Source organism: Lissotriton helveticus, chromosome 1_1 (genome assembly GCF_964261635.1).
Source record: "Lissotriton helveticus chromosome 1_1, aLisHel1.1, whole genome shotgun sequence".
Lineage (NCBI taxonomy): Eukaryota > Metazoa > Chordata > Amphibia > Caudata > Salamandridae > Lissotriton > Lissotriton helveticus.
This window is the reverse complement of record NC_136057.1, coordinates 215,418,283-215,445,295: the sequence shown is the minus strand read 5'-3', so window position 1 is coordinate 215,445,295 and position 27,013 is coordinate 215,418,283.

The following is a 27,013-nucleotide window of genomic DNA, read 5'->3' as shown; positions in this document are numbered from 1 at the left end:
ATAATAAGAGAACACACAAAGAACGTATTCTTTCTTGTGAAAGATAAAGGATAATGAACACAAAAATCTAACATTTGTTTAGATTTTAAAATCCTGCCAGCAATTTAGGACAAAAAAAAAACCCACAATCATACAATGCCTTAGCAACGCCACACTAAACAAGTCATGCAATAAATGTAAAATGAAAGGCGTTTCACTACAATAACAGTGCTTAGATACATTAATTCAGGGCCGTGCTATAGACAAGTCATGCAATAAATGTAAAAGGAAAGGCATTTTATCAGCGTTTGTACAGCAGGTAGAGTTAATATTGTTTCATAGGATGATAAATCAAACTTCAATCCTATTGTATAAGTAGGCTTAAGAAGTGCAAGGGTTTTCCTAGATCAAAGATTTTATTTAGTACAAGGAAGTCTGGGATATAGTGAACCCCTGTGTGTGTTATACAATATTGAGTACAGGTCTGCCCAAAGTTTGTGACATTTAAAAAAAAGTCTTTCCTACAGCTTTCCACCCTTGGGGATGCACTTGTTCACAAAATCAACATTCTATTTTTGACATTTGAATTTCAAAGGGCAGGAGACAACAACTAACATATATAGGTATCTGCCAAAGGTGATCCCATTCTTGGTTGGCCCCAGCTGAAGGAAATGGGTATTCAACTAAATCCTCAGGCCAATCCTCTGGTTTATGTCTTTCAGTCAAGGAATCCGAGTAAGGGGGGGCGCTAGGTGGCGCCGGACCAAGATGGCTGCACCGTAGTGAAGCTCTCGCCTAGCCGAGCCTAAATTCATCCTTCAAGTCATCCTGACCAGAATAAACTCCTCGCCTGCAGCGTGCCCTGACCCGCCTCACTGAGAGGCACACACCGGTGCCTGCATCTTCCATGTGGCGCATCGGGGGTCGGAGAAATCTGCCCCGTTTCCCGCGAGTGGCTCCTCGCGCTGCCCTGCGGTTCCATCCTGCCGGGGGAGCCTGCTAAGAGAGACCGGGGATTCGAGGCCTAGGCGGAATTTCCCGCGTCCCGGACGGCTGTGACGCTTAAGTTCCCCTGTGGCTGCTGGGCATACCGGGGCGGCCTAGTGAGGAGGTAAGAGGCCCCCTGGCAACAACGGAACTGTTGATCGACTTCCCCTCTGCCTGGGCGGCCTGTATTGCGCGGCCTTCTCCTTGCTGGGGTTCGCTTGGAGACACCGGCCCCGAACCGGCACTGGACCTAACCTCGCGGCCGCCACTACTGTCCTGGCCTGCATCGCCCGGTCCCCGCCGCTGCCACAGTGCCCCCACGGCGACGCCACCTCTGGGGCCCCGGGGAAGGACGGGAGTGGGACCACTACTGCATGGCCGCCACAGCACACCTCGTGGCATAACGCCCGGATCCTCCCTGAGTCCGTGCCGGCTCGCCCCTTCGTGTGCCGGGTCCCATAGCAAGCAGATTGACCACATCACATTGCTGCAGACTACTGCTAGAGACGGGGCTTCCATTGCACCCCCCTCCCCCCGTCGTGAGAGAGGCTGCCCTGGGTATATCCCGCACCGCCATCGCGGCCATCTTGAGGTGAAGCCTGAACTGCTTGGCACCGCCGCAGCGGGGTTTGGGGTAGTAGGTGGCGCGGACTGGTCGCCACGAACCTCCAACAAGATACATCCGCATCGCCCCGCTTTATCTATTGAGTGAAGGGTCCCCCTCCCTCACCATACATCACTGCCTGAGTATTTAAGCCCGCACTTCTACAACAACCAAGGTAATTTGCAGTGCTGCTCTCGGACATCTTCAGCTGCAGCCTTCTCCCGCCCATGGGGTGTCAACTGCGCATTACATGTACCAGCGAAACACTTTTGGATCCCCATGGGCTCTGCGCTGCACACCTCGTGTGGCCTTATATGTTGACCCGCCTCGGCTCGACCAGAACGAGCGAATTCACTAGCGGTACTGTGGATACTTCAGGGGCGAGATAACCCATTCTCACGTCCCAGGCTGTACTGAAGGGGTCCGAATAGTCACCTACTAGATACTTTGGACGCCGGGTGGCCCATGTACAACCTCCTTCTACTTGCCAGGCCTGCAACCTCCCCCCCTTGATTTTGACTGCCACGAATATGGCGGATCCTACAGCCGCGGAATCGCGGACGCCGAGGCGTGTCATGGGCAGCGGAGACGCCAGACAGTCCAAAATCCCGTTTGAAGCCAGAAAGACTTCCAAAACGATGCCGGGACCAGAGGGGAGCCCTACTACATCGACTCGGCCAGAGGAGGACTGGAAATCCCTACCTTTAGGCATGAAACAAAGCCTTTCGACAATCGATGCCAAGATTGACACCATAAATGCCCGCATGGAATGGAGTTGTGGCGAAACTGGATCAACATGATACCCGCATAAAGGAGGCCGAGGACAGGATCTCCGGACTGGAAGATGGGGCCACCTCTGCCAACCGTCAGGTCACACAACTGGACAGACTCCTCAAGATCATTGCAGACAAAAACGAGGATTTGGAAGCTAGGTACCGCCGAAATAATGTCCGCATTCTAGGCCTGGCGGAATCCACAAATACGGGGAAAATGGAGCTCTTCGTGGAGACCCTAGTGATCGAGCTGTTTGGGAAAGAATCCTTCTCCCCACACCTCATCGTTGAGAGAGCTCATAGATCCCTCGCCGCCCGCCCTCCTCCAGGGGCTACACCTAGACCCATCGTAGCACGTTTTTTGAACTACAGAGACCGCGACGCGGTACTGCGCCATGCACGTGAGACTGGCACGGTGAACTACGGCAACACAACCTTATCCTTTTTCCCGGATTTTACCCCCTCGGTGCAGGAGGCACGGCGTAAATTTGTGGCAGTCAAAAAGAAGTTACAAGCTCAGGAGCTCCCCTACGCCATGCTCTACCCTGCGAAACTAAAGGTCTCCTACCAGGGCAAACACCACATCTTCGCAAATCCACAACAAGTGGAAGACTTCCTCAAGCAACACAAGAGGGACAGTGCCGGGGGTGATGTGGATGGACGCCGCTCCAGATCGCGCTCACCGCTGGAACAGCAGGACTGATACTGGCTAGGCTCTTGCCTGGCCCACAGGACCCGTATACCTGGACATTGCTGATCACGAGGTGCTGTGTCTCCGATGAGGAACTTTTACTGACTTACTATTTACTGGTCTGAGTGACACTATGTGCTCGGCAGCCCACCTCCATCCCATGACGGACGACCGGGTTACTACCTGGTGTCTCGTGGGTGCGAGTAAGGAGGTGGGAGGCAGGTCGGGCGCCCCTAGATACGATTCCCCAATGGGCGAGCCCCTTTGCAACCTCTCCCTCCATAGGGTAGGGGCAAATGTAAAATGTTGTTTTATTTTTCTTTGGCTTTGGGTGGGTGGGTGGGTATTCTTTGCCCGGCGGGTTGGGGTTTCCGGTGTGGGAGGGTGGAAGTTCCGACGCACCACTGACATGGTTGTAACAATATTAGTACTAATAGGTGTCGGGATTGCTAGTATGGGCTACGGGGTTTCTAGATGCACTGATGATGTTGTTTATTGTGTGAACTTTAATGTCATGCTTACGTGTTGCGCATTTCTGTATTCTTTGGGATGGGTGACGTAACAGACACGCAACCTGCCCAACAACTACAACTGACCTCATGGAATGTGCGGGGGCTTAACAACCCGAGGAAAAAAAGGCAGATTTTGAGTTACCTGGATAGACAGGGAGTGTCCATTGCCATGCTTCAAGAAACGCATTTAATGTCAGGCAACCCCCCTTTGTTTGCATCCCGATGGGCCTCCTGTAGAGTATAATCGTCTTATTCAAATTACGCTAGGGGAGTCACGATTTTAGTCAGACGAGGGGTGCATTTCACACCGGCAGGGACTGAAGCTGATGCAAGTGGCAGATATTGCATGGTATGGGGCAGGCTCTACTCACACACAGTCCTATTTGCATGCTACTACGGGCCTAATACTGATGACCCGACTGCACTCCTTACGCTTTGGGGTAAAATTCAATCAATGGGTATTGCTCATGTCATTCTGGCAGGTGATTTCAACACAGCACTTAGGCCAAACATGGACAGATCCCACCCACAGGCGACACAATACACGCACACTCAACGCACCCTATCAGACATTGTAGAAGAACACCACCTGATTGATGCTTGGAGGCACACACAACCCTCGCTCAAGCAGGGCACACACTTCTCTGCTATACACTCCACCTGGGCATATCTTGACTACGTACTTTTGACGGCGGGCCTTTCTCCTTGGCTGGTCAGGGCCTCACACCTTTCCCGTACCTTCTCCGATCACTCACCAGTACTCTTGGCACTACGCATCCCTCTAGATGTCTCCCCTTACTTAAACTGGCGTCTCAACCCTGCACACCTAACCGATTCGGCCTTCAGGGCGGAACTAGAACAAGACATAAAAGACTTTTTTGACCGCAACATATCATCAGTTTCCAGTATCACAACAGTTTGGGAGGCCTTTAAGGTCAGCTGCGACAATTGGAACATGATATTGACCCCAACACACGCGGTCACGCAGCCAAAGCTAAACTTCGGGAGAAACTTAATGAATAAGCATAGCTATCAGAGAGCGAATGTAAGTTCCTAGGGAAAGCACACACTCCTCGTAGATATGGCGTGGGCGACAGGCCAGGCAATCAATCAATCAATCATACCATTTGCATAGCGCACTACTTACCCGGGAGGGTCTCAAGGCGCTTGGGGGAGGGGGTATGCTACTGCTTGAACAGCCAGGTCTTGAGTTGTTTCCTGAAGGCGAGGTGGTCCTGGGTCAGCCGAAGGTGGATGGGGAGGGAGTTCCACGTCTTGGCAGCCAGGTAAGAGAAGGATCTTCCTCCGGCGGTTGCTCTTCGGATGCGTGGTACGGCTGCGAGGGCGAGGCTGGTGGACCCTAGCTGGCGGGTGGGCGTGTAGAAGGTCAGGCGGTCGTTGAGGTACTTGGGGCCCAGGTCGTGGAGAGACTTGTTTGCGTGGGTGAGGAGCCGGAACGTGATCCTCTTGTCGGCGGGGAGCCAGTGCAGGTTCCTCAGGTGGCTGGAGATGTGGCTGCGTCGGGGGACATCCAGGATGAGTCAGGCGGAGGCGTTCTGGATGCGCTAGAGTCTTTTCAGTAGCTTGGCTGTGTTTCCGGCGTAGAGGGCGTTTCCGTAGTCCAGTCGGCTGGTGACGAGTGCCTGGGTGACAGTCTTCCTGGTCTCGGTCGGTATCCAGCGGAAGATCTTGCGAAGCATACGCAGGGTGTTGAAGCACGATGAGGAGACGGCGTTGACTTGTCTGTTCATCGAGAGGGAGGAGTCCAGGATGAAGCCCAGGTTGCGTGCGTGGTCGGTTGGCTTGGGTGCGGTGCCCAGGGCTGGGGGCCACCAGGAGTCGACCCAGGCGGAGGGCGAAGATCCCAGGATGAGGACTTCCGTCTTGTCCGAGTTCAGTTTCAGGCGGCTGTCCTTCATCCACTCGGCGACGTCTTTCATCCCTTCATGTAGGCAGGTTCTGGCGGTGTCGGGGTCTCTGGTGAGGGAGAGGATCAGCGGAGTGTCGTCGGCGTAAGAGATGATGTTGAGGTTGTGCTGGCGTACGATGGCTGCAAGCGGTCTCATGTAGACGTTGAAGAGAGTGGGGCTGAGTGAAGATCCTTGCGGGACGCCGCAGATGACTTCGGTGGCCTCGGAGCGAAACGGGGGGAGGCGGACTCTTTGTGTTCTTCCGGCGAGGAACGAGATGATCCACTCCAGTGCCTTCTCTTGGATACCGATGCTGCTGAGGCGCTGGACTAGGGTGCGGTGGCGGCGGAGAGGTCCAGGAGGATGAGGGCCACTGTTTCCCCTTTGTCGAGCAGGGTCCGGATGTCGTCGGTGGCTGCAATGAGGGCGGTCTCGGTGCTGTGGTTGGCTCTGAATCCGGACTGCGAGGGGTCGAGGGATCCGTTCGTCTCGAGGAAGGCGGTCAGCTGTCTGTTGACGATCTTCTCGATGACTTTAGCAGGAAAAGGGAGGAGCGAGATGGGGCGGAAGTTCTTGAGGTCGGTGGAGACCGCTGTAGGTTTCTTCAGGAGGGCGCTGAGCTCGGCGTGCTTCCAGCTCTCCGGGAAGGTGGCGGTGTTGAATGAGGTGTTGATGATGTTCCGGAGTTGGGGTGCGATGGTGGAGTCGGCCTTGTTGAAGACGTGGTGTGGGCAGGGGTCGGTCGGTGATCCGGAGTGGATGGTGTTCATCGTGCGGGCTGTGTCTTCGGTGGTCACCGTGGTCCAGGTGCGGAGGGTGGCGGTGGGGGGCGTTGGTTCGACGGTTGGGTGCGTGGGTGGTGGCAGAGCGCTAGCGTCTACTGTTAACCCCCCTCGATATCATAATTATATCACTACCCTGCTAGACGAACATAATGTGCCCCAGCGGAGTTTACCAGAACAACTCAGGGTCCTTACTGATCACTACTCTACGCTTTATACCTCCCAGAGATCCACTCCGATCAATTTAAATACTTACTTAGACGACACTGCACTAGAATGGCTGGGCCAGTCCCAACAGAAATTCCTACATCACAAACTCAAATTAGAGGAAATAACGGATGCCATAATGTCCATGAAATCGGGCAAATCGCCTGGTTCGGATGGCCTACCACTTGATTTTTACAAGGCCTATATACATGTTCTGGCCCCGATTTTACAGCAAGTGTACTACACGGCTCTCGAGGAGGGTATCCTGCCGACCACTATGCGTGAAGCCCTTATAACATCACTGCTGAAGCCGGGCAAACCGACGGAGTCTTGTGACTCATACAGACCCCTATCCCTATTAAACTCGGACATTAAAATACTGGCAAAAATACTTGCATCGCGCCTCAACCTGCTGATGGAACGGCTTGTACTACCAGACCAGGCTGGCTTTGTCCCAAACCGCGCGACTTCCCATAATCTGCGAACACTTTAGGCAGTGATACAGGACATAAACCCCACTTGCGAAGCGGCCGCCATTTTCCTTGATGCCACGAAGGCATTCGATTCACTAGAATGGGACTACCTACTGGTGTTATTAGAGCGGATGGGCTTTCCGTTTAGTTTCCTGGACTGGATTCGATTACTGTATCGCCAGTCCCAGGCCTCTGTAGTGTTAAACGGTTCCCGTTCGGCCCCCTTTGAGATTCACCGTGGTACACGGCAGGGATGTCCATTATCCCCAGTTCTATTCGCAATAGCAATCGAACCATTAGCAGCCAAACTACGTCAGCACCACAACCACTGCTCTCTCATATATCCAGAGAGGCAATTACTTATTGCGCTATATGCCGACGACATGACCCTTTATGTGCACAAACCTCAGGAGAATCGAAACCCCCTGTTGCGCGAGATCACTAAGTTTGGGGGTATCGCGGGAATACAAATAAACTGGTCAAAATCAGCCCTGTTTCCACTGACTGACAAGACTACGCAATTCCCCTTAGACTATCCCTTGATCTGGGAGGCAGATGAGATCAAATATCTGGGCATCAAAGTGACTAGAAACCGTGATACCCTCATCAGGGCCCACTACGGAACAGTTCTAGACAAACTGACTGACAACGTTACTAGGTGGATTCATCTTCCACTGTCAATGGCGGGACGCATCTCCCTGATTAAAATGGTAGTATTACCTAAGTTGCTGTATCTCTTCACCAATATCCCGTATAATCCGGGTGCCCATTTTTTCCGGGCCCTTAACTCACAGATGTCACGACTCATTTGGGGTGGTAAACAAGCTTGGATTGGCATGGGGACACTAATGCTGCCCTATCACCAGGGTGGATTCGATGTACCCAACTTTTGGCGTTACTATGACTGTGCGCAGGGCCACTTCGCATAGAATATTGGCTTCACCCCCTCCATTCATGGCGCATCTGGCGGTCGAAGACGGCTATATGAGGCCAGTACAACCATCGGGCTATCTCTACTCTGGCGCCAAGATTGTGGACCGTGATCCCACCACGGTTGACTGTACAGTGCTTGCCTGGAGGCGCCTAGCCGAGGCCATGGGAACACCGTTTCTCTACTCGCCGCACATGACCCTAGCGCATGACCCAAGACTTAGTGTAACTTGTGAGGAAATCGGCCGTAAAATGCTCATGAGACTAGCACTCCATACATGGGGTGACCTATATCTTCAGGGCAGCTTCCGCACATCGTCGCAATTCTTTGGAGATGGCACCCCCTCGGTCATGGATACGTTTCTATATGTGCGGCTAAGACAGAATGTCAAAGCGGTCACCCCCCACTTCCCGGATGAACCGGACACAGTTGCGCCCATTCATGCCCTGCTCCAGTCAGACGCCCCGAAACATGTTGTCTCCATGCTTTACAAACATGCACAGGCAACCCCATCTCTCCCCTCTCTTAGAGCGAGAAGAGACTGGGACGGTGATCTAGACGCCCCAATGTCGGATGAACAATGGAAAGAGAGTTGCGCGCATACTACTGCAGTGACGGGTAACACACGTCTCCGACTGGTACATTATAAATTTCTACACCGGCTCTATTATACCCCGGCCAAACTGCACCGCTTTCAACTCCATGATGATGACCGATGTTTGCGTTGCAGGGCCGAGGGAGCGGACTTCCTACACCTCGCATGGACGTGTCGTGCCGTGGCGACTTTCTGGGAGGAAGTGTTTGCGTCCATGTCGGACCTGGTTGGTACGACCCTGCCACCTTGCCCAAAGATTGCTTTGCTGGGGCAGGCATGTCCTGCGCTGAAGGCTCATCGTAAATTTTTCGCGCTGGGTCTCCTTGTGGCAAAACGACACGTGGCGTGCCGGTGGGGACGCGGACAGGCACACAAATTTAAGACCTGGCTGACTGCGATGTTCACATGGCAAAACCAACTGCATAATTATGCTGACCTCTTGCCGCATAATTCCCGGCCCAAGGACATATGGGGACCACTTACAGCGTACCTTCTCCGACTTCAAGCCAGTACCCAGGCTGAGGACGATACCGCGCAACAGGGAGACGCTCCTGCGTTACCAGGCCCTGCTCTGCACCCCTAAAATACGTCACCTGTGGAATCCACCTCATTTCATATGCCTTGCCCATCATATGTAACACTGCATGCGATACTACATATCGAAGCTCCTGCACTATAATAATCAGCATCCACTGTACACCTGTGATGTCAGGGATACACATCTTATGTGAACTATACTGGTCGTATCAACGACGAAATAGTTACACTCCTTGTTCTCTAGCTGTCTAGTTGTGTTCCCCTAACCCAAGGGATGTACACTTAGCATGACGTAATAATAGACAACATCTAGTCAAGTCCATTACCTAATCATTAGTCACATCCCCCCCCATGTTAATTAGATCGATCCACTAGTTGCAGAGGGAATTAGTTCTGAGTTATTATGATTATGACAATACCGCTGATGCAGCATCAACGCTCCGCGCCGCCAGGTCCTTTCCTCCACATACCCAGTATGGTGGACACACAATGGGGGGGAACCGGCGGCACTAGACCCACAAGTTTGTCAGGTTATACAGTTAAATTAAAGTAAAAATCAAGAAACCTCAAGCATTCACTGTCCAGTATATTTGTTTATCTCCATCATTACCGTATGTATCCTTACGCAGCTCTCAGTAGCCTTTATCGTGGCCGGCCCAGTTGGGTTGTAGGCGGCTTGCTGTGTTAGACACATGTTCCTTCAGTATGTGATGTGCATTAATGACACTGTTGTAGCTGCCGGCCTGTGTTTCCAGGTTGTAGGCGGAGAAGCTGTGTAATCTTTAATTGCCTCAATAAAGGTTTTCCAAAAAAATAAAGAATTTGGGATCTTTGAAATGCAAAAAAAAAAAAAAAGGAATCCGAGTAAGGGTACAGCAACATTGAGTATGTGGAAAAACTGAAATAGAAGTTCATTAATGTGCTTAGTCAAAATTTAAGGAGGCACACCTACCAGACTCATACTGAAGGACGGGGCTCTTCAAGATTTCAAGATTTATTTATTTATGATTTTGGAACTCAGATGAGATCCACATAAAAACATGACAAAGAGAATCTACATTTTCATACAATCACAATAAAAAAATACGGAGAGAAGAAAACATTTTATAGACCACTAATATATTTCTAAAAAGTTTGTAAAAAAGTTAAACTTTGTATAACAAAACATTTCATTGGGTGGATTATAAATGGCGTCTATGAATGCGGTGGCTGACAAGATACTTAATTTTAGACAAATAGGTCTCAACCACTTACGCCGATGTAAAAGTAGAGCCGGACAGACAAAAAGCACATGAATCATATCCTGAATTGAATTATTACAGAGATTACACATATCTGAAGAACCATACCATCTGGACAATAAATTGTTCAAAGGAAGACAATCCTGCCTCAATAAAAACCAGAAGCGGAGTACACCATGAAGGAGATTCCAAATAGCATAAGGTTGTACTTTTCTTATTAGGCAGGAGTCGATGGCCAGAGAAACACCTTTCGTTAAGATACGGGCTTCCCTATCCGTCTTAAAACTTAAATTCCAGGAAGCTAATTTCAGAGTGGACTTCAACTGGTATGCAGATAGTGTAAAAAGTACTGATTCATCTAATTATAAAAGATCAACTGCAATTCTAAAATTTTTTACAATTAGAGAGTGCTCTTTTAGAGTTCCTAGTAATTCTTTTTGAATAAGATGTCTTAGAGTACCAGGTTCTCCCTTTGCGAGGCTCAAAACCCATCGCACTGTCCCTGCGAGGCCCTGAACCCAACAACTACGCAGGGCAAATTCCAGCCTAAGAGCAGCCACAGTGCAGGTAGTATTAACTGTAGATAAATACCGCAAGATTTTGCCTTCCGTAGTATTTAAAAAGCCCCATTTTCCCAGATCAACTAATTCAATACCATAGAGTAGGGATACTGGGATTTTTGCATGGAAGACCTCTAGCAAAAAGGCAAAGTGTCTTCTGCCTGTGGCTCTGTAAAGAGAGGATGAACTTTTGCCTTGTGCCGTTGCCTTCTGGATATTATTTGCTATATGGGCCTTATCACTTAGATTGTCAACTATTGTTTTTCCTAGGAAGACATAAGATTTTACCACTTCCAACTTTTGTCCACCTACAGACCAAGCGAAACTCCCATATTTCGGCTTTTTCCTTCCCGTCAGGCACATTACTTTACTTTTTGACACATTTATTTTCAGGTGGTGGGCCACTGCATATTCATGTAATGCCTGTAAACGATTATTTAAACCTCTTGGAGTTAAATCCAGTATTAATATATCGTCCGCATACAACAGACAGACAATCGGTTTACCCCCCAATATTGGGGCAATACCTTCACACAAAGACAGGGCATAGGGGAGGTCAGATATGTATAGGGAAAATAATACAGGGGCCAATAAACAACCTTGTTTTAAACCATTAGCTGAAGAAATAGCTTGAGACAGGCCTCTTTCCCCTCCCAATAAGACTCTACAACAGGTATCAGAGTGGAGAGCCTGGACTAGCTCCAAGAGCGTGGTCGGCATGCAAAGGTCCGATAATTTCCTCCACAGCAAAGGACGGTCCACTTTATCAAATGCTGTGGAGAAGTCTATGAAGGCTGCATGGACTCTCCCTCCTCGGACCTTGATATATTTTTCAGATATAACTTGCAATGCCGTTAAATTATCCATGGTTCCATGCCTTTGCCTGAACCCAGTCTGCTCAAGAGGTAAAATGTCATCCTTTACCACCCAATCATTAATTAGCGTCAGAAGGCATTTTGCGAAAACTTTGCCTATGGTGTCCAAAAGGGCAATTTGTCGATAATTCTGTGGAGCGTCACGATCTCCCTTCTTGAAAAGGGGGACTAATATGCTCCCCTTCCAAGATGGGAGAACAGTTTTATGTGAAAAACAGAAGCTAAACACCAGAAAAAGAATTTTGCTCCACATATCGCTGTTTTGTTTTAGGACCGAGATGGGAAGCTCATTCGGGCCCATAGCCCCAGAGGAACGCATGCCCTTAATAGCCAATTCAATATCCTTTTAGTAGGCGGACCATATGAAAAGCTATTCTCATTTGTTCTACTATAGTCAACCACCGTTCCGTTACTTGCATACAGGTTCTCGATGTAACCAACCCATATTTGCTCTTCAATGGGTACTGGGAGTGGTCTAGATCTTACTCCACATCCCTCCCCAATGAGCGACCAAAATGTTCTTGCTTGACCTTTGAATGCATCTTCCCACAATTTGATCCATAAGGTATCTTCCCTCTCTTTTTTCAATTTAACCTTCACCCTACTCCTCCTTCTTCTTAATAAAACAATTCTATGGTATCTTTCGGGTGAATAAGTCAAATACTGTGCCCTTACCAGTTTATTTATTTCAGTATTAAGTAAACGAAGGGGGAAGGGAGTTACTTTGGTATTTCCTTTTTTATTCAATTTTTTGCAATGGAAATCACCGCACTCATAAAATCAGCAAAATATATTATTTCAGAACCTTTCCAGTTAACCAAATTGTGTACAGCAACCTCTAAAATACTATCCAAGCCCCTAATTGCCCTAATATCCCAATAGCATCTCCCTGCTTTCTCTCCAAAGCTGACCAATTCACTGTTTAATGACCATGGGTCAGTTTTAAGCGGTTTTAAATTTGCAGTGATAGTTAATACTTTTTGATCGCTATGTAATGTATTGGAGACCGAAAGATCTTTCAGGAGGGAGAAAGAGGTACTTCCCACTATCACATAATATAGAATGGATTCACTATTGTTTGATTTATGGGTGAAGTTCGCCGGTGTATCTGAGGTAAGCCTTCCATTTACTATGATTCCATCAACTTCTGTCAGTTCCTCAAGAAGCGATTTCCCTCTCTTGTTTGTCTTAATATTACCTGGAAAAAGAGCTTGGGGAATCTGCAAAGATTCCTCTTTATGCTTATTTCTAAACAACTCTAGGCTAAAGTTAGAGATTTTACAATTAAAATCCCCTAACAAAATTATATGGGGGCAAGGTTCTGTATCGGAAATTTTCTTTATAAAGGAAAAGACCTTCTTCAAAAGTGCATTGTGACTAGCCTCTGCGGGAATATAAACATTTATCAAACCGATTGGTTTACAAATTTCCACATTGTCAAAATTAAACAATGTTACTGCCTGGAAAAGATTGCTAGGATCTAAATAGTGAGCAAAATTCCATTTCATCTTATTGGACAGCAAACAGGCCACTCCGCCCATTGCATGGCCTCTCCTAGAGGGGGTAGCTCTGCCATCTAACGAAAAATATTCCTTTCCCGCAAATAATTTCTCCACACACCAAGTCTCTTGGAGGCAGATCACATTCGCATCTAATGTGTGCAAGAATTGTAATTTTTCTGGGCTATTCTTTATTCCGACGACATTCCACGATATTATTTTTAAGTCGTTGCTAAAAATGGGGATATGGTTTGGGAGTATTATTAGATTTGCTCTACAGGACGCCGGAAACCAATTCCATTGAAAAGTCTCTTCTGCAACATTTCGTTGGGAAGGGAAGGTGAGGGGATTTATGTATGTCACATGACGTACATTTTTTGAAATACAGATTTTTAGATCTTTAATTTCAACTGGACAATCTGTGCTACCCGAGACTGTCTGAGGTAGCAAGGACTTATTAACAAGTCGTCCATTTCGTGGTTTCTCAAAAATGGAATAACATCAATCCCCCTACTTTGTAACCCTTCTGACCATTGAAGAATATGATTTACAATAAGTTTAGAGTAAAACCGTACCCTTGTTAAATTCCCAACCTCTGTTTTTAAAATAGTAACTACGTCTATGTCATTAGTTTGAATAAGTTTCAGACTTTCGATCTCCCAAAAACATTTGAGGAGCGAAGATCTATTTAGGATAAGATCCATGTCAAATAGAGGAGAAAAATCTAGATGGAGAGTATCTACACTTTCCTTTTCAGGGACATCATTTGGCCTTATAGGAGCCTTTTCTCTTCCAATCGTGTCGGGGAACGACTTAGCTAGGGGATTGAGGGCTGTTGTTGCAAGACTAGCAGATTTCATCTGCTCCACAGAGGAAATGATATTGGAAGGCCTCCCTCTTATGATATTATAAGCAACTGATATAGGGGGTATAGAATTAAGAGGTAGATCGTTATGAATCGATAATAGATCAGCCTCCTGATCCATAGGATTCAGGATCTCTTGGTCTAATTTAATTTGCTGTATCTCATCTTGGGAGGCATTAAGCATAGAACCGTGAAAAAGGTAATTTCCAATAGAGGTGTCTAGATGTTCTTCAAAATTAATTTTCCTCTGCCTCTTTTTTGCAAATCTACGAGTTGGTTTCCTCTTTTTTCCTCTGTTCTTTTTAAATTTCAATATTTTTTCCTTATTCCCCTCATTTGATAAGTCCAAAACACCCACTTTCCCTTCAATTATCTGAGGGTTAAAAATTGGGAATAGCTCCTTATCTGTTCTTTTTTCAGAGTCGATAATGGGTTCTATTTCTTGATTAAGCTCAATAACACAGTTAGCTACAGGGGCTTTTGATGGGGTTACGAGGGTATTCCCCAACATTACTACTGTTTTCTTTCTATCAGTAGATATGTGGTTCTCATCATATCCAATTAAAACTGAATCTTGGTGGGCATTCTCCAGCTTATTCTCTACCGTCTCATCTTTGATCACTTTCGGCCCTGCTGAAATAGACTCATATTTTAAACTAGATTCCTTCCCCTGTTTGCTGTTTAGTAGTACCTTAAGTATTTGAGTTACAGTTTCCAGCACACAATCAGAGCCACCAACACATTTTTCCAGTAACAATAAAATAGAAGAAAGCAGATGTTGTAAAGCTGACAGAGAATCAGAAACTGGTTTATCATGCATAATGGGTTGGTTAAGATGGATATCTGTGATGTTAAGATCAGGGCTCGTAGAAATGTTTGACTGTGAAATGAAAAAGTGGGATTTATTGGAGGGGGTACTACTATATAATTAAAGCCCTGTAGGGGCTATTGTTGCTGGAGTGTATGCTAGGTCTATAATCTTACTAGAATCATAAGAGATATATCTTTTGCAGAGCTCTATATCTAAATCTGGAAGGGTAAAATCATTGCTTCGAACTTCCGCAGACTGAGATTGACCAAGAGATTTTTTTAATGATTTACCAGGGGAAGGTAGGGGATTATGCACTGTCACCTCCACTGTTTTAAAAATTGAGCCAAATGGTTCATGGGGGGTCTAAGTACTATTTTTATTTTTTTCATTTTTTTCCCCGGGGATTTGCGTTGAAAGCGCCGAGGATTTCAGAGGGTCTAAGGGCCCACCCGCCCCAGTAATGAGAAGGTCAGCAACCTCTACCTTGTTTACCACATCAATTGTAACAACATGATTGCTGTACCCCCTCATGGTAGTTTGGTCCTCTACTTCTCCTTTTTCATTATTATCTTTAGACTTTGACCCCTCTGTAGGGACCTTGTCCTTTCCCCTTTCCCATAAACTATATAATTGACATTTTCCTTTTAACTGCATAACAGAGGCGTCCTTATTTCGTAGGGGATTTGATTTAGTCTTGGTGCAAGTTCTGCCCACCAATAGTAGACCAGACCTCAATTTTTTAGCAGGCATTACAAGTATCAGTTTATCAGTACAAGGCTACGAAAACCAATTAAGTCAAATATTATATCTTCCCTAACTTATGCAAACAAAAAAGAAGTTATAATAGTCACGAACAAACACAGCTAGCTCCAAAAACCCGAAGCAACATTTACCATACATGAGCCGGAAACATATAATAATTACAAACAAGATTATGTAGGAAAGCTTCTGATGGCACTAAAGAGGTTAGCCCTAGCCCAGCCTTCTCCAGCCTCGGAAGGCCTCAGAGGGCCCACCCTTTGCCCGGGCTTTGCCCCGTGCTCCGTCACGCGCGCGTCCCGCATTCCGCGGGAAGAGGGCGTAGTTAAATATGGGAGCAGTGGGCGGGAAGAGACACCAGCTGCGCTGAGTTGATCAATGCGCGATGCTCGCTGGGTCTCGAAGTCCCGGCCCCTGCAGGGGGAGTACTTATGCCACAAATCGGCGTTTGTCGCTGTCCCCAAAGTCCGTGGCAAATGGATGTTGCTCCGTGGAAGGAACGATCAAAATCCCAGTAAAACACAAAATCTGCAGAAATGGCTTGTGAGCGGCTCCCGCGGAGCGGGGGCCGCGAGCCGTAAATAGCAGCAGGGGAGCAGGGAGCGGGAAGAGATATCAGCTGCGCTGAGTTGATCAATGCGCGATACTCGCTGGGTCTCGCAGTCCTGGCCCCTGCAGGCGCAGTACTTATGCCCCAAATCGGCGTTTATCGCTGTCCCCAAAGTCCATGGCAAATGGATGTTGCTCCGTGGAAGGAACGATCAAAATCCCAGTAAAACACAAAATCAGCAGAAACGGCTCTTCTTGTCAGATATTTCATGAGGATGTTTCATTATTGGGCTCGGCATCGACCTGTGCAGTGTGAATGAAGCCATCTAAACCGATCTCCATCCACTTCTGTAAATGCATGAGATGTATCTACAATCGCTGGTGCTTTGTGGTCTCCACCTTAGTAGTGCTTGGGAAAAAGTCTAAACAACTTGTGGTTTTTGTAAAACCCATGGGCATGTACCAGTGTAAGTGCATGCCTTTAAACCTTGCCAGTGATGTGCCAGGGTTTTTCTAGCTTTTAATGAAGGCTCATACAGTAGATGGTGCTGGCACTTTTCTAGACAATATTTAGATTTTTGAAAGGACTATACTTAGCAATTTTCTGGACAATATTTAGATTTTTTAGAAGGACCCTACTGAGCCCTATGAAAACGTTGAGATAGTGCTTCAAGCTCTCCCTCTGGCAATGGTCTAACACTAAAACTTGAAAAATGTAAATTTCAATTTAAGCAAATGGAATATTTTGGGGTATATAACTTCTCAAGCAGGCATTGCGAAAGCACTTCTTGAAGCTCCTGAGCCAGCTTCCAAGCAACCACTTGTGTTCTTTTTGGGTCTTACAGAGATGGCGAATATGTGAGTAATACTCTGCTAAAGTGGAACCTTGTAGATGATTATTGGAAAAAATGTCAAATTTGAACTTGTGAGCAGAGGAAAAGCTGCCTTCAAATTGATTAAAGAGGAAATTGTGGATGCACCTTGTTCTAAACCTTTGGTTTTGGGGAGGCAATGGATTGGCTGCTGTTGATGCAAGCAAGAGGGGGTTAGGGGCTGCATTGCAACAATGAGATGTCCAAAAAGAGTGAGAAATAGCTCATGAGTCTATGGATTTGCATGAAGTAGAGAGATACAAGAGAGAGGCAACATATGTCCAATATGAAAGGGGTGATTTCTCACTATAAACTGTCAGAGGCCGATCTAGGGCAGATTACATTTCACAGTAAGCAAGAAAAATCACTTGCAAAGTGGTCTAAGCCTGTTAAAGTGACCAAAGTCTTTAAGCATGCTGTCAGAGTTGCTGATGGCGGTGTGTGGGTACAACTGTTAATCCCTAAGAGATGGATAGAGTGTTAATATGCATTGGTGCTTCCAGTGATGCGGGCCATAGTGAGTCAAAATCGGATCACTCTCGTTTGAGAATGCCTTGGAGAGACAACTTACCACATTCATTGCTGAGCTGGAGTAATATGTTTCGAGAAAGTTTGTTTCCAATTTCTTAGGTGATTTGTATATGCCCGTTTGTGAAACAGGAGTGATACATAGCACCAAGAATGGGAAGCTTTAAGGGAGATTGGAAGAATTTGTATTGCCTTGTATGGTCTCCTTTGTCCCCTCTTGCTGTGTATGGTTTCTGTTTTATTTGTTATTTCTTTCCTTTTTGTTTGTTTTGTTGAAGGCAAGGTGTGTGGTAGGGGGTTCCTTGAAAATGGATCAGTAAATGCAGAAATGTTAGCTGAATGTGGTATGTTTGATGATGTTTAGAACTAAAGTGGAATTTAGAATGTGGTTCAAGAGAGAGTCAATTAGTACTGCTGGGTGTCTGCTCCATTGCCACTTTGCTGACTTGTGCTCTTTTCTTACTGATTGTCTAGAAAGATTTTCCCATCCATTTTCCTGACATTGGTGTTTCCTTGATCAGCCATTGTTCATATACAATAATCGGACTAATGGTAATTAAAAAAACTTTTTAAAACAGGTATTGCTCAGTCCTGCCAGGGTTAGTCATATGCAAAAAAGTATGTGATTGCATTTGATTGCCATCGCACACAGTCTGAACCAAAAATCAATTGAAGAGAATTACCATTTCCCCAATGTACAAGTGCAGTTGTGTAGTGCAGTATGAAGGAAAAATATGTTTGTCTTATTTAAGCTTTAATGGTTCTCTTGAAGGTACTGTTGTGGTTCCAAGCTCTCACAAGTAAGAAACAAGATAGTGCTTGCATTTCAACAGTCCTGAAAAAAGCACTGTTGCACGATTTTACCATGAATGTCTGGTTTTAATTTCTTTTAATTCTGGGAATATTCTGATGAAATTTTTGTTGTTCAACAATAATTTTAGGGTTTGTGCAAGTCTTCTGTATATCCTCTGGATTGAGTGGAGTGGTTGTTCCCCTTTTAAGTTTTCAAACCCTAACTTAAGGAAATAGTTCAGTGCAACTCATTGACTAGCCTTGTGTGGAAGTTCTATCTCGTTTCTGCGAGAAAATGGAGAAATTGATGCAACTTCCCAAATTGAAATCTTTGAAACTTTCCAACTTTAAATTGGACTTTAAAGTGTTAAATGCTATCCAGAGTATTGTACTAAAGAAAATGTAATTATGTCCTGTACTGTGAAACACTCTGATACCCATTGGGGTCAAGTTTGCGCTATACAAAACACCGAATAAATAAATAAATAAATAAAAAGCATAGACAGCTCAGTATATTCTAACCTTTCTTGACTTGTTCCTGCGTACACTTTAGCTCAGTAAGGCAAAACCTGATTAGGTTTACTCAAGGACACACGGAAGATAGTTGCACAGAACACTGCATCATAATTGGCTATAAGCAGATCTTAGCTCCGACCCCCTAAAATTTAGACGGTGATGACTTAATTTGAAGCTACCTCATTTAGGTATGTTTTAGTCTAAGCAATCTTCATGCTAAACACCCACCGTTATGACGTGGGTAAATCAATTTCCCATACCATTGTCTTTCTTTTGGTTTGATTCATAGTCATTTGAATTCTATGTCAGGACCGGAGGTTCCGATTATGCTGTCTCATTTCTTTATTATAAATGCTCAGCAGCCAATTAGAAATCAGTAAGAGAAAAAACTACAATACCCATGAGTACTAGGGTATCACATGACAACCATAGAATAAGTAGTATAAAATGCCCCACAGAGAATACCATATCATCTTTCTTTGCTGCTCCACAGTCAGTTAAGTGCTTCTTACCTTATTCTGCATTGTGCTTCTTATTTGCTGCATTGCTGTGTTGTTTCATTGCATTGCCTGTTGCATTGTTTGCCCATTGCCTATATCTGCGCTGTGCATGCTGTTGTCTCCAATTGGTCCTGTCAAGCTCTGCATGCTGTGCGCGCTGTATCTGGGCATTTCTCTTTGCCGGCTGTGCTTCATATGCACGTGGCCATGTCTTGCGGTGTCCTTTGTTTCTGGTGTCCTTTCTTTCAGTGCGCTCTTCGTTTTGCGGGGAGCGTGCGCTCGCCTCCCCGGTTCGGGTGCTGAAGCGCCCACGCCTACTTTGGTGGAGAGGGAGTTGGGGGACAGTGAAAGGCTACGCGATTGTATCGCGTAGTACTTTCTTTGTATTCTTTTCGGCAGGCAGCCATTCCGCGCATGCACGGCGGCAATTTTATGTGTTTACTTCGGATTTTTACCGGAGCTGACAGAAAAAGCACTGCAAATTAGTGCATTTGCCCACAAGCCTGCCATAAGTCCCCAATTACGCCCAAAAGCTTTAATATACACACTTTTGGGCTGTATAATTTTCATAGGCACTGCCTAGAGTGGCTGTTTGCAAGCAAGCCCTCCCTCCACTTTTTAAACAGCTCTGTTTCTCTCAGGTTTCTTTTCCTGGGTCATTTGGCTTGCTTTTGGGGCCTTTAGCCACTCCCCTGATGTTTGCTCTTGGCAAACCTTGCTTACTTCCTCTGGTGGGCGTTATTTGATACACTTTGTGTTACCATAGAAGACTATTAAGAGGAAGATGAATATTATGATGGGGATGCTTCTGGCTCCATGGAGCAGGATTTAGTTGAAGCCCTGGAGCAGGGCTTACAGCATTCTGTAAATAAAGTGCTTGTTCGCGCAATTACTCCTTTGAAGTGCCACTTCTCCAAATACGCCATGCAACAGGATTGGTGGCCTTCCAAATCAGGGCATGCTTCATCATCAAAATCTCCCCACAATCCTCATAAATCGGATTTTCAAAAATTGGCTAAAGCTTTGTCCACTGACCCTTCTGGTGGTAGCTCGTCCAAAGACACTTTGTCCTCGCAGGTTCCACTGACTGATACTGATGACACTTCCTCGTCTTCTTCATCAGGGATGGATGGTCCTCCACCTTCTAAGAAATCTCGTAAGGAACATTTTGTTGATGCGCCAACGCATCCTCAGCTTCTTACTTTTGAACCATCAGATATCGTACATCCTAATTCCTCCTCTTGGCTTCCGTCCCCAGCTGTGGCTGAATATGTTCAGGCACATATTCGTCAGCCATTTAAGAAGGATTTCGTGCTCGCCTTAGGTCGGAGTGCCCACGTCCTGACTTGGCCGACAAATTGTCCGACACTCCAGAGGTCGACCCTACGATGGGCACATATCTTAAAAAATATGCTAAGAAGGGTATTGACTGGGTCCTCCTATGAAAATCTTGGACCTGGGGTTACAAGCCAAGGAGTCAGCTGCTCTTGTGGGCCCGGAGGAGTTAATTGAATGGTCCTAAAGAGCTATTTGCCAATAAGGGAATGCCAATTGTGCTATGTTTTGTGAGGGCAGGACAACACAGGGGACGCTCATTCGGCCGCGGCTATATTCAGAATTCCCGGGGGGGATTCCAGTCCCAAAGGGGTGGAGGATAAGATACCGGATACAATAATAGAGCCAATTTCTATCCCTCTCGCAAAGGCAGAGGTCAATACAAGAAAGGACGCTATGGTGGTTCCCAAGGAGGACATCATGATTACAACGCTTCAGGTGGGACTGATCCCAGCTTCAGAGGTTGTTTTAGGGGTCAGGATTCCATTGTTTCTTCCAAATTGGCATCTGATCTCCAACGATACATGGGTGTTAGAGAGCAGAAATCAACTCTCTTCTTCTTTGTAAAGGGGCCATTCTGCAGACTTCTCACCATCCTCAGAGCAATGTCTTTCTGGTCCAGAAAAAAGGAGACAGGTCCTGGTTGGTTCTCAATCTCAAGGATGGAGAAATGGTTTATCTCCACTTCAAGATGTATGAAATCCATTTTCTGAAAGATCTTCTTTGAGAAGGAGACTGATCACATAGCAGCATCTAAATGAACAATATTCTCAGATGCTTTAAAAAAGCAATTTTATACGCTTAACAGCATATAACCAATTCACAAAAATGAATTCTGTGAATACCGAAAGTCTTAAAATTAGGATTTTTCTCAATTTAGTAGTAGTAAAGTTAGGACTCCTAACTTTAGGACTCCTAAATGCCTTCTGTGAATACCGAAAGTCTTAAAATTAGGATTTTTCTCAATTTAGTAGAAGTAAAGTTAGGAATCCTAACTTTTGGACTCCTAAATGCCTTCTGTGAATACCGAAAGTCTTAAAATTGGGTTTTTTCTCAGTTTACTAGTAGTAAAGTTAGGACTCCTTACTTTAGAACTCCTAAATGCCTGCTGTGAATACCGAAAGTCTTAAAATTAGGATTTTTCTCAATTTAGTAGTAGTAAAGTTAGGACTCCTAACTTTACTACTACTAAATTGAGAAAAATCCTAATTTTAAGACTTTTGGTATTTACAGAAGGCATTTAGGAGTCCTAAAGTTAGGAGTCCTAACTTTACTAATCCTAAACTGAGAAAAATCCTAACTTTAGGACTTTCGGTATTCACAGAAGGCATTTAGGAGTCCTAAAGTTAGGACTCCTAACTTCTGTGAATACCGAAATGAGTATGGCCCGATTCACAGAACTAACTTAAGACAAAATCCTAAACTTACTACTTTTGGTATTCACAGAAGTTAGGATTTTCTCTTAAGTTTGTCTTAAGACAGACTTAAGACAAAATCCTAACTTAAGTCTGTCTTAAAACAAACTTAAGACAAAATCCTAACTTCTGTGAATACCAAAAGTAGTAAGTTTAGGATTTTGTCTTAAGTTAGTTCTGTGAATCGGGCCCTAAGTGTCTTCTGTGAATACCAAAATCAGTAAGTGCCTTCTGTGAATACGAAAATGGTAGTAAGTTTAGGATTTTGTCTTAAGTTAGTTCTGTGAATCGGGCCCAATGTGTCGTTGAGGTCTATCGCTCGGATTGTCGGTCTGTTAGCCTCTTCCATTCAGGCGATCTTCCCGGGCCCTCTTCATTACCGGGCGCTTCAACGTTTAAAGATCCGTCATCTCCAGAAAGGCCTCCGCTATTCAGATCTGATTTCTCTTTCAGAGGAAGCCAGGTGGGAGATGCTATGGTGGTTGGAGCACATGGAGTCCTGGAATGGGCGTGCCCTGTTCGGAGCGTCCCGGGAGGTGATCATAGAATCCGATTCCAGTCTGTGGGGATGGGGAGCCCTTTGTGGTCCGATATCGACGGGAGGCAGTTGGTCTCGGGTGGAGTTGTCTCTTCATATAAATTGCCAGGAACTTCTGATGGGGTCTTTTGCGATCCGTTGTCTATCTCCGCGCCAGACCAACTGTTGCATACTCCTCCGCATGGACAATGTTTCAGCGGTTCGGTATGTCAACAACTTGAGGGGGACAAAGTCCAGAATTTTGGCGGAAAACGCCAAAAAATGTTGGCACTTTTTGCTTCAGAGGAAGATCACAGTTATTGCAGAATACCTTCCTGGTCACACCAATATGATTGCGGACTGGAACTCTCGTCATCTTTGGGATTTCAGCGATTGGAGGCTTCATCCTCGAGTGTTCCGATCTCTCTCCCGTGTTTGGGGTCCATGCCACATCGATCTATTTGCGTCTCACCTCAACACTCAACTTCCCCTGTTTTTCAGCTGGCGTCCGGATCCGGAAACCCTGGCCACGGATGCATTTCTGCAGACCTGGCCGTTTACCCTGTGTTACGCCTTTCCACCATTTATGATGATTCCCAGGGTCTTGGCTCGGACAAAGTATTATCAGTCGGAGCTGATTCTGATCACTCCTCTGTGGAGGGCTCAAGCTCGGTTCCCAGTTCTCCCCAACGGTGGAATCTCTTGCTGGACCCTCTCAACAATCCGCATCCCCTGATAGAATCAGGTCATCTTCTCCTAGTGGCATGGGGAGTTTTGGGGACTGCTGGCAAGTCCCAGGTCTTTCGAGAGACGCTTCCAGATTTATCAGCGAAGCTTGGGCCCCAAACGCACACAAATGTCATGCAGGGGCTTGGAAATGATGGTGTGGCTGGTGTGCTCAACGGGAGGTGGATCCCGCTTCAGCGGATGTCTCTCTGATTGTGAAGTTTCTGGCTTCTCTCGCCTCGTCTGGACTTGCGTACCAGACAGTTAATAATTTCCGTTCTGCCATCTCTGCGGGTCATATCATTATTAATGGCAAACCTGTTGGTGAGCATCCTTTAATTTACAAATTGCTTAAGGGTATTCGACTGGTTATACCACCTTCTCCAAAATATGTTGACTTATGTGATGTTTCAGTGGTTTTGCGTTTCTTGGAGGCCTGGCCGCCCAATTCTTTTTTATCCCGAAAACAACTTTCAGCGAAATTGACTATGGGCCCAATTCACAGAATGAACTTAAGACTCAATCCTAAACTTACTACTATTTTGGTATTCACAGAATGCACTTACTACTTTTGGCATTCACAGAATGAACTCATAACTTTTGGTATTCACAGAAGTTAGGATTTTGTCTTAAGTCTGTCTTAAGTCTGTCTTAAGTTTGTCTTAAGACAAATTTAAGACAAAATCCTAACTTCTGTGAATACCAAAAGTAGTAAGTTCATTCTGTGAATGCCAAAAGTAGTAAGTGCATTCTGTGAATACCAAAATAGTAGTAAGGATTGAGTCTTAAGTTCATTCTGTGAATCGGGTCCTAAGTTACTTTGTCTTGTCTCTTGTAAACACGTTTCCGATATTCGTGCTCCGGACCTGGCAGGTCGTAGTTTCTTGCCTCAGGGTGTAACTTTTGCTATATCCAGACGCACTAAATGTAATACGTCTTCAGTTACCTATCCTGCTTTTCCCAACAATCCAAAACTTTGTGTGGTTCAACATGTTAAAGATTATGAGATGAGTACTTCTCCTTTTCGTCAAGATATGCGGGGTCAATTGTTGATTGCTCTACGAAAGCCTTTATGCCCTGTGACCCCAGCTACATTGGCCCGTTGGGTGAAATGGCTCATGAATGAGGTTGATATTGATGTTTCCAAATTTGGTGCTCACTCAGCCCGTGGAGCTATGGCTTCCAAAGCTTTTTCTATGGGTGTGACTTTAATTGACATCATGAAGGCCGCTGATTGGTCATCTGACTCTATGTTCAAGTCTTTTTTATTATAAACCAATTGCTAATATTGCTTCTGGTGCATCAGCTTTAAACAAGACGTGCCTGAGTAGAGCTCCGTGGTGAGCTCCCCCCTTACAGGAAAATTCTCCGTCACTTTTATCCGGAATCGGCCCAAACTCATAGCGGAGCTGTGTGGGGGCTGCCTGCACAGCCCTACCGATGCTGAGGCCGAGGAACCGTCTGCTGGCCGCTCTGGCTTTGGCGTAAGCTGACTGCCTCGCCCGCTGGTTTCCCCGGCCGGCGCTCGCATCTGCGCGAGGCCTGAGACGTACCGCGGACGTGCGGCCTGGTCGCTCGGGCCCTCTACCTGAAGGCTCCTGGGGAAAACCTCCAGTGCCCCTTGCGAACTCGGCACCTGGGCACTGTTCGCCCTGTTTTGTGCTGCGTGTGTCTCCTGATCCTGGCAGTGGACGCCTCCCCCCGGAGAAAGGCGCCGCGATCTGGGCCTTGTGTCCCCAGCCCAGCTGGGGGCCTGTAGCCTGCGGCCTGTGAGAGGTGGCACCCCCGGGGAAGCGGAGCGGTGTTTTGAGCCCCTCGCCCACCCGTACAGACACGGCTGTGACGTGACCCCCGGAGTTGAAGACGGAGGTCCCGAGGAATGGGGGGGCTGCGCTCTGAGCTGCGGAGCCTGAGGGCGGTTGCCATTTGCCGCCATCGCTTGCCAGGGGCGGATTGGGCGCCCCCGCGACTGTTGGAAGCGGGAGGGAGCCTGGCTGGGAACGGAGACACTGGCCCGCCGCTCCGTGCTTCTACTGCCTACGGGGGACACATGATTGGGCATACCAGAGTGATCTGGCCGTGCTGAGTGGAAGTGCCCGCCTCCATACCCTGTTCCAGCCCTATCACTGCCCCTTGACTGTGGAGACAGGCAGAGATATTGTCCTGCGCCCCTTGCGCGCCCTGGTGCCCCTGCGCACAGGGAGGATTGCTCCCCCTGGAACTTGGGGAAGCCCTTGGCCATAATCGCATCGCGACGACCGCTGTACTGCCCATGTCTGGGGGGTATTAGGACGAGGACTGGTGCCGGAGGTATCCAAGGCAAGGGGAAGATGGAGAAGGCGACTAAATCGACCGATCAGGAACAGACTGCCTCCAAACTGGACACGATGCTGGCGGCGATGGAGCGGCTGGAGGAGTCAATGCAGCTGACCCGCACCTCTCTGGAGATGAAGATCAACAGTGTTGCCATAGACCTCACGCACCTGCGGGCTGACCACAGGAAGCTGGCGGACCGCGCCTCCACCCTGGAGGCTACCATGAATGACATTACCCCCAAGGTCGCACAAACTGACAGGCATGTGCAGGACCTCCTTAACCGTGTAGAATTCTTGGAAGATCGCGCGAAGGATGCGGAAGGGAGGGTGCAAAGAAATAATGTTTGCATTGTAGGCCTGCCAGAAAGATGGGAATGCAGGGAACCCGAACTTCGCATGGAGGCCTGGCTGCAGAGCCTGCTACCTGATGGTACACTTTCACAACACTTTGTGGTGGAGCGGGCTCACCGAGTGCCGACCCGGCCACCCCCAACGGGTTCCAACCCCATGCCCATGCTCATCCGTATCCTGAACTATCGCGACCGCGATGCCATTTTGCGGGAATCCAGGAAGTTGCCGGAGATACAGGTTGAGAACGCCAGGATCATGCTCTTCCCGGATTACACGATTCAAGTGCTGCGCCAGAGACATTCTTTCTTGGTGGTGAAGCAGCGGCTCCTCCAGATGGCCCTGAAATACTCCCTTCTCTTCCCGGCGCGGCTGCGAGTGTAGCCCTGGATAAGACTCACTTCTTTAATACCACCGAGGCAGTTGAGGCGTGGCTGGATTTCGGTGTGGGTATGGATCCTGGCACGACGGCACCGACATCGCCCTCGAGGCGCTTTCCGGAGCCCCGACGCCGCCGCGGACGCAGGTCCTCACCTGTTGGACGGCGGCGCAGGGAGACAGAGACGAGCCCCCCGGCTGATCTTGTCCACAGCGAGCAGCTGGAGGCCCTTCGGATGGTGGCGGAGATTAGCGGCTCCTTGGATACGGACACCGCCTTGGAGGCTAGCCAGCGAGAGATGCCCAGTGACGACGAGCACCTTTATGGATTACCGGACTCGCAGGTGTCAATGGAACTGCCAGATGTCACTCCACAGACTGTTGATCTGATCCACTGATGATGGACCTGACTGTCCGGTATGCCTTGCCTGACTCTGAGAGCTAATACCGCCTCATTGGTCTCGGCCTCTGCGAGACATCTGCTTGGCGGGGATGGTGGAGCTTTGAGTCCCAGCTGAACTTTGTCTTCCACTGGACTGGCGCAGTGAGTACTATGGGTGCAGAGTTGTTGGGAATGCATTGGATCAGTCAGGTGCCTGAACTTTGGGTGATGGGGGTTGCCCTGCCCCCT